Source organism: Barbatula barbatula (genome assembly GCF_947034865.1).
Source record: "Barbatula barbatula genome assembly, chromosome: 20".
Lineage (NCBI taxonomy): Eukaryota > Metazoa > Chordata > Actinopteri > Cypriniformes > Nemacheilidae > Barbatula > Barbatula barbatula.
This window is the reverse complement of record NC_136783.1, coordinates 11936814-11947501: the sequence shown is the minus strand read 5'-3', so window position 1 is coordinate 11947501 and position 10688 is coordinate 11936814.

Genomic DNA, 10688 nt, shown 5'->3' with positions numbered 1-10688 from the left:
TTCTTCCATTTCAACCTCTCCACCACAATGGTCAAGACCAAATAGGTTTGTCGGGGACAAGACTGTAGACCTGGACAAACCTTGAATAGGTTACAGACAGAAGCTTGGTGAAAGGGAGACAGCTGTTGGTGTGATTATTTGATATGATTTCATCATATAATCATGAGAAAGGTTAAAGATCAGACCAGAACGTGGAAGAAGCTTGTTAATGATTTCAAGACCACAGTTAGCAAGCAACCGATTGGTAACACGCTATGCCACAATAGATTGAAATCCTGAGGCACCCGCAAGGTCCTTCTGCCCAAGAAGGCCCGCCTGGCTCTTCTGAAGTTTGACAATGAACATCAACATGATTCAGAAAAGGCTTTGGAGGAAGTGCTGTGAGACCAAAATTGACTCCTGCTTTTAGAGGAAGAGAAATGCACCATCCCTACAGATAAGCAAAGTGTTGGAAACATTATGTTTTAGGGATTTTTCTCTGCTACCGGTACAGGATGACTTCCCCGCATTGAGGGGCTGAGGGACGGGCCCATGTACTAGAGCCCTGCGCGGGACTGTTTTCTTCATCCCGCTCCCGCCCGCGCCCGCCGAATTTCTGACCATTACCGCCCGCTCCCGCAACGTATGTGCTACACTCCCGCCCGCTCCCGCAATATGCATGTCCACTCCCGCCCGCACCCGCAAAACTCTGAGAATCTATTCCCGCACAATAATAGAGATGCCTTGATTTTGTGTGTTCTCACGTCCCGCAGGAAAAAAACACGTATCTGTATTGCTTTTATTAGAGATTCATGCTTTCTTTGACTGACTGAGGAGGAGTCAATTCGCAGTCGGACGCTCCTGCTTACTTCTCTGCGCTTACTCTGTCGCTTTTATATTTTATTTCCTTTAATCACCTAATTTTAACTTCGGCACAGTGCACAAACGTATTACTACAAAAATCCGAATTATCTTATTTGACCAGCCTCCAACTGAAAGCTTACATTCCAGGGAAGAGAAAACACAACTGTCTACACTCATAAGGATAAGAGAAAATGCCTTCTCTGGAATCTACTTGCTGCATAAACTGCCACAAACTTTTACAAAGGATTGCAGTTCTTGAAACAAAGTTACTTGTGGGACCACCAAACCAGACGGAACAGAAATCAGAGCTCCGTCATGGACGCCCTCAGCACACAGCCGGTGAGTCCCATAAATCTAGTACTCCTCGACCGGCCTTTCTGAGTGTAGAGAAACAAGCCGATCGACTTACAAATAGATGGCATAAACAGGGAGCGAGACCTAAAGGCACTCGAGACATCAGACTGTCACGAGTATCACATATTGCCGCAGCAGCATCCTCTACCCCAAATACAGCTACAAGGATTGCAAACACTGGTCTCCGAACACCGCCTATAAATCTTGAGAACAGATTTGAAGTATTATTCAATGAGGAATCCCCAAATTTGATGAATGTGTCCGAACACAGACTAAATCAGCCAGCAGCTAACTCTGATTTTACCAGGCGCTCAAGGTCGAACAGACAGCGGCACTCAGCTCAAAGCGCAGCTGAGCCCAGGACTCTGATAGTGGGTGACTCCATAATCAGAAACATTAGTAGCAGGGATACAACTACGTGCTGCCTTCCACAAGCAACAACTACTGATGTAAACAGGGAACTTCAGAACATTATGATGAAACATAAGACTGTAAATCGACTCATCATTCATGTGGGGAAAAATGATATTCATAAAGAACAGTCAGAACTTCTTAAGAAGGATTTCAATGAACTCTTTGAAACACTAAAAAGACTGAATGTTCAAACATTCATCAGTGGACCACTTCCAGCAAGAGGAACAAACAGGTTTTCACGTTTGCTTGGGCTTAATACATGGCTGCAAAAAACCTGCAATATAAAAGGAGTGAACTTCATTGACAACTTCAATATTTTCTGGAGTCAGCGGCAACTGTTTCAACAAAATGGCCACCAGCCAAATAAACTGGGTTCAAGAGTGCTTAAGGACAATATCTTCTTCTCCCTCAGTCATCCTTCTGCCAATCCACTCAACCAGAATGGCACACACACACCCGAACACAGTGTGAATGACCACATGTCTTCACCTCAGCACCTGGTTGGACATGCGGCTGACACGTCACACAATGATAACACCACTCAGTTCATGGACACCATCTCAGCTGAGCCCTGCCCACCGAGCTCAACACAGACAGACTGTGACATATTAGACCTGCTCCAAGATTCAGCACCCAAGGACGACTTCCTGGAAAACAACCACGGAAAACAGGACAGCGTATCACAGCCTCCGATAACACCAGAGACACAGCCCCTCTCACCAGACACGTTATCTCTCTCCCCAGCATCTCCACTTCTGTGCTTCTCAGAGAAAATGGAAAAACTGGTGTATGCTGGAACCAAACTTGCTGGAAGCCCCCAAATATCAACCAAAAAACGACAAGCCCCACGGCCACCAAAGCCTGCAGGCCCAGCTCGCCTTCACCCTCCTCCTGTGAGAGCTCTTCGGCCTCTACCACAACGCCAGGGCCCACACCCTCCTCCATCTCTTCGAGGTCAACCAAAAACAACTAATACCAGCTCTAAGTGATATGTGTCGGGTCCCCGCTATGATAACAGTAACTTTATCAAATGTTTACAGAACAAGCGGGAATCCAGTGTGCCTGTATCTTTTTCTATTGCTGTGCTATCACACGACAGAAAGTCTAAAGCCTTCAATAGTCGTAGATCAAACCAGACGAATCTGGTGCCAATTGCACGTCAAACCAAGATTGCTATGGGGGCAAAAAGCAAGACCGTTAAGTTAGCACTTTTAAACATCTGCTCACTTAAAAACAAATCACTTCTAGTCAACGACTTAATAACCACATACAACCTGGATTTTATGTTTCTAAATGAAACCTGGCTAGAAGACAGCTGCAGTGCAACAGTCCTAAATGAAGCATCCCCTCCTAACTTTACTTTTATAAGTGTCTGCAGATCAGTTAGGAGAGGTGGGGGAGTAGCTGCTCTTTTTAAAGATGTCTATCAATGTAAGCAAATATCATTTGGAAATTACACGTCTTTTGAATATCTGGGTATTGTGTTAAAAGGTGCTCCTCGCATTTTACTAATCACTATTTACAGGCCTCCTAAATACTCTTCATCCTTTGCTGAGGACTTTACAGAACTGTTATCAACAATTTCCTCAGAGTTTGACTGTTTCTCTATTGCCGGAGATTTTAACATTCACGTAGATAATGCAGAAAACAATATGGCAAAAGAAATCAAAACTGTTTTAAAAACATTTGACCTGACTCAGCATGTACATGGACCCACACACAATCGTGGACACACTCTAGATTTACTTATCAGTAAGGGTCTAAACATTTCATCTATTGTTATTAAGGATGTAGCACTATCTGATCATTTCTGTATTTTCTTTGATGTATTGATCTCCCCTGCCATTGAAGTTAGATCTGTGTCTGTCAAGAAGAGATGCTTAAATGAGAACACTAGTGTACTATTTATGAAGGCCATATCCTTAACACCAAGCATATCTTCTGACTCTGTTGATTCTCTCCTTGATTCTTTTAACTCGAAGGTTAAAAGTGTAATTGATGATATTGCCCCTGTGAAAATCAGGAAGAGTGGTAGACAAAAAGCACCTTGGAGAAACTCAACAGCGGTGCAAAATATGAAAAGACAATGCAGAAAAGCAGAGCGCTTGTGGCGGAAGACAAAACTTGTAGTCCATTATAACATCTACAAAGACACCATCCATGCTTTCAATATGGAACTAGGCAAAGCTAGGCAGACTTTCTTCTCAAATATTATAAATAGCAACTTAAACAACACCCGGACTCTTTTCGCTACTGTAGACAGACTGACAAACCCCCCAAGCCAGATTCCCAGTGAAATGCTCTCAGACAGCAAGTGCAGTGAGTTTGCTTCTTTCTTCTCTGATAAAATCAATAATATTAGAAAGGTGATCAGCACATCCTTGAGTAGCGCTGGGGTCAGGCAGATCACACCACAACCTGAGAAAGTAGTTACAATGTCTGATTTTGAAGAAATTGATGGCAAAAATTTGGAAGAAACCGTTCAACACCTTAAAACATCAACCTGCGCCCTTGACGCACTTCCCACATCTTTTTTCAAAAGTGTGTTAAACTGTTTAGAAGCAGATCTCCTAGATGTGGTAAATGCCTCACTTCTCTCTGGAAGTTTCCCAAACTCCCTGAAAACTGCTGTTGTCAAACCCCTCCTGAAAAAGAGCAATCTGGATAAGACCATATTAAACAACTATAGACCGATCTCAAATCTTCCCTTCATAGGTAAGATCATTGAAAAAGTTGTCTTCAACCAGCTGAACAAATTCTTAAGCTCAAACGGATACTTTGACAATTTTCAATCTGGGTTCCGCCCACATCACAGCACAGAGACAGCACTCATTAAGATAGTAAACGACATTCGCTTAAGTACTGATTCAGGCAAATTATCCGTGCTGGTCCTACTCGACCTCAGTGCTGCATTTGACACGGTCGATCACAACATACTTATAGACAGGCTGGAAAACTGGGTGGGGCTTTCTGGGATAGTCCTAAAATGGTTCAGGTCATACCTAGAAGCAAGAGGTTATTATGTGAGTATAGGTGACCATAAGTCTGAGTGGACATCCATGACATGCGGAGTCCCCCAAGGCTCAATTCTTGCGCCTCTCCTATTCAACCTGTACATGCTCCCAATGAGCCAAATAATGAGAAATAACCAAATTGCTTACCACAGCTATGCAGACGACACACAGATATACTTAGCCCTATCGCCTAACGATTACAGCCCCATTGACTCCTTGCTCAAATGCATTGATGAAATAAATAGTTGGATGTGCCAAAACTTTCTTCAGTTAAACAAAGACAAAACTGAAGTCATTGCGTTTGGAAATAAAGATGAAGTTCTCAAGGTGAACGCGTACCTTCACTCTAAAGGTCAAACAACAAAAAATCAAGTCAGGAATCTCGGTGTGTCTCTAGAGTCAGACCTTAGCTTCAGTAGTCATGTCAAAGCAATAACTAAATCAGCATACTATCATCTGAAAAATATTGCAAGAATTAGATGCTTTGTTTCTAGTCAAGACTTAGAGAAACTAGTGCATGCTTTCATCACCAGCAGGGTGGATTATTGTAATGGGCTCCTTACTGGCCTTCCCAAAAAGACCATAAGACAGATGCAGCTCATACAGAACGCTGCGGCAAGGATTCTGAGCAGAACCAGAAAATATGATCATATCACACCAGTCCTCAGGTCTTTACACTGGCTACCAGTTACATATAGGATAGATTTTAAAGTTTTACTACTGGTATATAAATCGTTCAATGGCCTAGGACCTCAATACATTGCAGATATGCTCATTGAATACAGACCCAAAAGAACACTCAGGTCATTAGGATCGCATCAGCTAGAAATACCAAGGGTTCTCTCTAAGCAAGGAGAGTCTGCATTTAGCTATTATGCGAGCCGCAGCTGGAACCAGCTTCCAGAAGAGATCAGATGTGCTCCTACAGTAGTCACATTCAAATCCAGACTCAAAACACATCTGTTTAACTTTGCATTTGATTAATGTGCCACTGTGCCTCTGACCGTCCGACTGTTTGCGCTGTACTTTATTTCATTGATTATCTAATCTAAACTATATTTTATTTTATTTTATTAACTGGTTAATTTTTATTTTTCTTATTTCTTCTAAACTATGTTATTTTATTTTTTTATTCTTAACTGGTTACTTTTATTTTTCTTATTTCTTAACTGTTTTATCAAATGGATATTTTTAATTTCTTCTATGTAAAGCACTTTGAATTGCCATTGTGTATGAAATGTGCTATACAAATAAACTTGCCTTGCCTTGCCTTGCCTTGCGGTTGTTTGTTTGGTTTCCCTGGCCTGGTCAGGAAGACGAATAGTAGCCTGGCTAGGCTATCGGGGACATCTAAAATGCTTAGGCTACCGCGCGTTTCTTTAGACTTTAAGTAGCCTACTTTGATTTTGGCTATTCAAGTTTAAATCTAATTAAAAACAAAAAGACAAAACACACAATACATTGAAATATAATTTCGTTTTTATCAAAAACTTTGCACCATCACACGGCACATAAAAATAGACTGCTTTAAAAAAAATACAATATGATAAACTAGGCTACATGAAAAACAGCAGTTTTACAATTATTAGCCAAAGCCAGATCCCTCCCTATCCCGCGGTGTTTTTTTTAGCCGCCCGTTCCCGCCCGCAGCAAAGTTCAAACCGCCCGCTCCCGCGAGATTTGCGTTGGGTCCCGCGGGACCCAGCGGGACTCAATCCCAATGCAGCCCTCTACCATGAACCTTTAAATCTTGGACGAGAACCTCCTCCCCTTAACTAGATCACTGAAGATGTTTCGTGGATGTGCTTTTAACATGACAAAGACCCAAAACATGTTGCCAAGACAACCACATTAAATGTCTTAGTCAGTCTCTACACCCTAGTCCTCTAGAAAATCTGTGAATGAGGCTAAAAGTCCTAAAGCTGTTGCTGAGCGACAGCCAATAAACCTACCATAGAAATGATATAATCTTCATTTCTTTGTAAGCAGGCAAATTTACAAAGTCAGCTGAAGATCAAATTATTATTTCCCTCACTGAACATTGAAAAATATATTTGAGAAAATGCTGCAGCTCAGTGGTGAGAGCATGGTGCTTACAACAGCAGAGTCATGGGTTTGATGCAGGGACTGCACATACAAAAAATGTATAGTATAATGCAATGTAAGTACCTTTGGATAAAAGCATCTGCCAAATATATATAATAATTTTAAAATATAATTTTTTGACAGTGTAGGTTATGTCCTGTAGTGTCCCTGGTTGTGTGTGACAAACAAAATGAAACTACAATGAAACTAAAAACAGCACTGTATAAGTTTCTGTATAAGCATACACATATTTCAACACTGTTAGATTACAACTATAGACTGTATCATCAGACGTACATCCCTGGGGATCCAATAGTTAACTTTCAGTCTATGTCTGGTTATAATTCAATTCAATTCAATTTTTATTTATATAGCGCTTTTCACAATTTGCATTGTTCCAAAGCAGCTTTACAGGAAAAAAAAAAAAAAAAGAAAGGGTAAAACACCCTATATGGTGTTTTATATAATAAATCCAATTATTCTAGCAAATAATATCTAATGTCAGCATCTCCTGGTGGTTTATTTAGCATATTTTGCAATTAAGGGAATGCTTGGCTGAAAAGATGTGTCTTTAATCTAGATTTAAATTGGGCGAGTGTGTCTGATCCTCGAATAATATCAGGAAGGCTATTCCAGAGTTTAGATGCTAAGTATGAGACAGCTCGACCCCCTTTGGTGGATTTAGTTATTCTAGGTATTATCAAAAGTCCTGCGTTTTGAGATCTTAGAGAGCGTGATGGGTTGTAGTGTGATAGAAGCTCTGTTATGTAGGTAGGGGCTAAACCCTTTAAGGCTTTATAAGTGATTAAAAGAACTTTAAGTCAATACGATACTTAATGGGTAGCCAGTGAAGGGTTGATAAAATTGGGGTTATGTGATCGTATTTTCTGGACCTGGTTAGAACTCTGGCAGCTGCGTTCTGAACTAACTGTAGTTTGTTTATTGATGATGCAGGACAACCACTAAGTAGCGCTATACAGCAGTCAAGTCTTGAGGTCATAAATGCATGAATAAGCTTCTCCGCGTCAGCTACACACAGAATATTTCGTAACTTGGCAACATTTCATAGGTGGAAAAAGGCTGTTTTTGTGACATTTGAGATGTGATTTCGAAATGACAGGTTGCTGTCTAATATAACGCCTAGATCTTTTACTGTATTTGTTGGAGTCACAGTACATCCTTCAACTTGCAGTTTATAATCAGAAATATTTGGTTTGCGTGTCTTTGGTCCGATAAGTAATATTTCTGTTTTATTAAAATTTAAAAGAAGGAAATTACAGGTCATCCAATGTTGTATATCTTCAATGCACTCTGCCAATTTGGATAGCTGGGAGGAATCCATGTAGCAATGGAAGCTAATTCCATGTTTTTTAATAATGTTTCCGAGAGGAAGCATGTATATGGAGAACGGGTCCCAGAACCGATCCCTGAGGTAATCCATAATTTACTAGCGTTAGATTGGATGATTCCCCATTTAAATAGACAAATTGATGTCTGTCTGACAAGTAAGATCTAAACCATTGTAGTGTCTGTCCCTCAATACTGGTATAATTGTATAAGCGATCTAGAAGTATGTTATGGTCTACGGTATCGAACGCAGCACTAAGGTCAAGCAGGACCAGGAGTGAGATGTTACATTTATCTGATGCTATAAGCAGGTCGTTTGTAATTTTAACGAGCGCAGTTTCCGTGCTATGATGCGATCTAAAGCCTGACTGAAATGTTTCGTGCATGTTGTTATTTTGTAAGAAAGAGCACAACTGAGTGCACACTACTTTTTCTAGTATTTTAGACAGGTATGGGAGATTTGAAATCGGTCTATAGTTTCCAAGTTCATTTGGATCTAATATAATATAACTATTTATTTGATATTTATATTGATATTTTATCGTATATCAATTGTATTGAATACAATTATAAGTACTTTATCAATGATTAATTTTTGCGAAGGTTTACCGGAAGTTAAGTTTGGGCCACATCAAATTTGTCTATGTTGTCACAGTTTAAACCGTCTATATAACCCAGAGTTAAAAGTAGGGGAATATTGTGAGAAATTTCTTAGGAATTGAACATCTTAGCTCTAGATTTGAAAAGCGATTGATCCAATGTAAAACGGCTATAGAAAAGTGTTTTGCATATGATTAAAAAAACTTTAGTCCTTTTACCTTTCATGAGCACATCATTTGGTTATATGTGCTTTTAGTCATAAACCTAATTTAAATAGTTGGAATTGGCCCTTTCTTTTATTAGGTAGGCGTCAACAGCCACAGTGAATCAACTCCCCACTGTGTTAATGGCCATGCCGACTCTCCAAAAACATTCAACGTGTTTGATAGTATCTCTGACAATAGCGGCAGAAAGATTCCTGTGGTCTTGGCATTGACTAGTGAGCTCTTTCTAATGCAAAATACAAAGCCACATATAGCAAATGCCAATAACTATCCAGAGTGATTCTGCATCCAATATTTTTCAGGAGTTCTTTGTTGACTGATAAGATGGCACATAAGTCAGTTTTTACTGTTTTTGCAGTGTTCACAGGTCAACATTTTTCTATGACTTGGATCCTAATTCACGTCACACCTATTAATATTTACATGGTTTGTCACAGGCAAACAGACCTCTGCCAGAAGAGGGCGAGATTTTTTTTTGCAAAAGCAAAAAACCCTCAATTTGATTATTTGTGTGACACTACCTTAAGCACTGTGTAGTTTGTCTAGTGTGATAGTATTTAATACAATATAGCATACAATCACAATTTGCTAAAGTTCTATTGCTGTTTTATTAGATTCAGTGCCTCAGTTTCCTTTTCCCAAAACAGACTTTGCTCTGGCTCTCTATTCATCTGCTCCTACGGCTTTTTCTCTAATACTTTATATTTCAATAAAAGTAATCTATATCAGAAAGCATGCCATGCATTACCAAGCATTCTTGTTCTTGCATGCTTGCTGCTGCTCCTGAAAACACATTTGCTCAATTAGTTAACATTTACATATTCCCACTTTTCTCTGTTCTCAAATATTCACCTCTTACCAGTCCCCTTCGCTCCACCTGTAGTGGGAAACACAGTCAGCGACTCGACAGGGCTGGGTAGAGTGTGGGCCGGGAGCCGGGAACATTCAGACTCCTGCATTGTGCGCTCATCAACAATTACACAAGAGACCTCTCGATGCTGCCAACGATTTCCACATGACGACGAACACTGCACAGACAATAACACAGGTAAGTTGTTTTTTCCATGTTTTCGGGTGATTCTTTAAGAAGTGGAACTGTTCTGTCCTCAAGGACAATTGAGTTATAAATCATTTTAGTTTCTATCTATCTTGCTTCTCAATACATTTGATTAAACTTTCTAAATATAATTTTTTCTAATTATTTAGTATGTGAACAATTGGAAGGGTTTTCATAACACAGATTATTGCTGTCAATATTAAAAACGTTTGCTCGGTTTGTCTAATTGCACAAAACACAATCACCAGTCCATCCGTTGCAAATAAAACAACTGTCAAGACTGCATTTTGTGTCCCAATGCCAAATGCTAAAAAAAGTAGATTTAACATTAAATTACATATACTGTATATAACACAAATATTTTGGTGGGTATACACTTTTCAAATAGAAGGATAATGTTAGTATATATAAAGAACACAATATATGTAAATGTTATTTAAATGTTGCATTTCTGCATGTCTCCTGTTCTGTGATGGATATCTGCCACTGTTAACTGTTTTCTCCTGCTTTAAACTCGATATGAACACTAACCACACCTCATTAAACACATTTAAGGTATGTGATACAGTTGTGTATAATTCCTGAGAGAAACAGAAATGTCTATATGTTCATCTGTTTAAACATTAGGCTCCTCTGATATTCTGTACCATTCAGCAAAGAGTGCTCTGTTCATAATAAACATGTTGTTATAAGAAGTCATCTTGATTCTGGCTACCAGGAACAGGACAAGAAAAGACCATAGACTGTTCT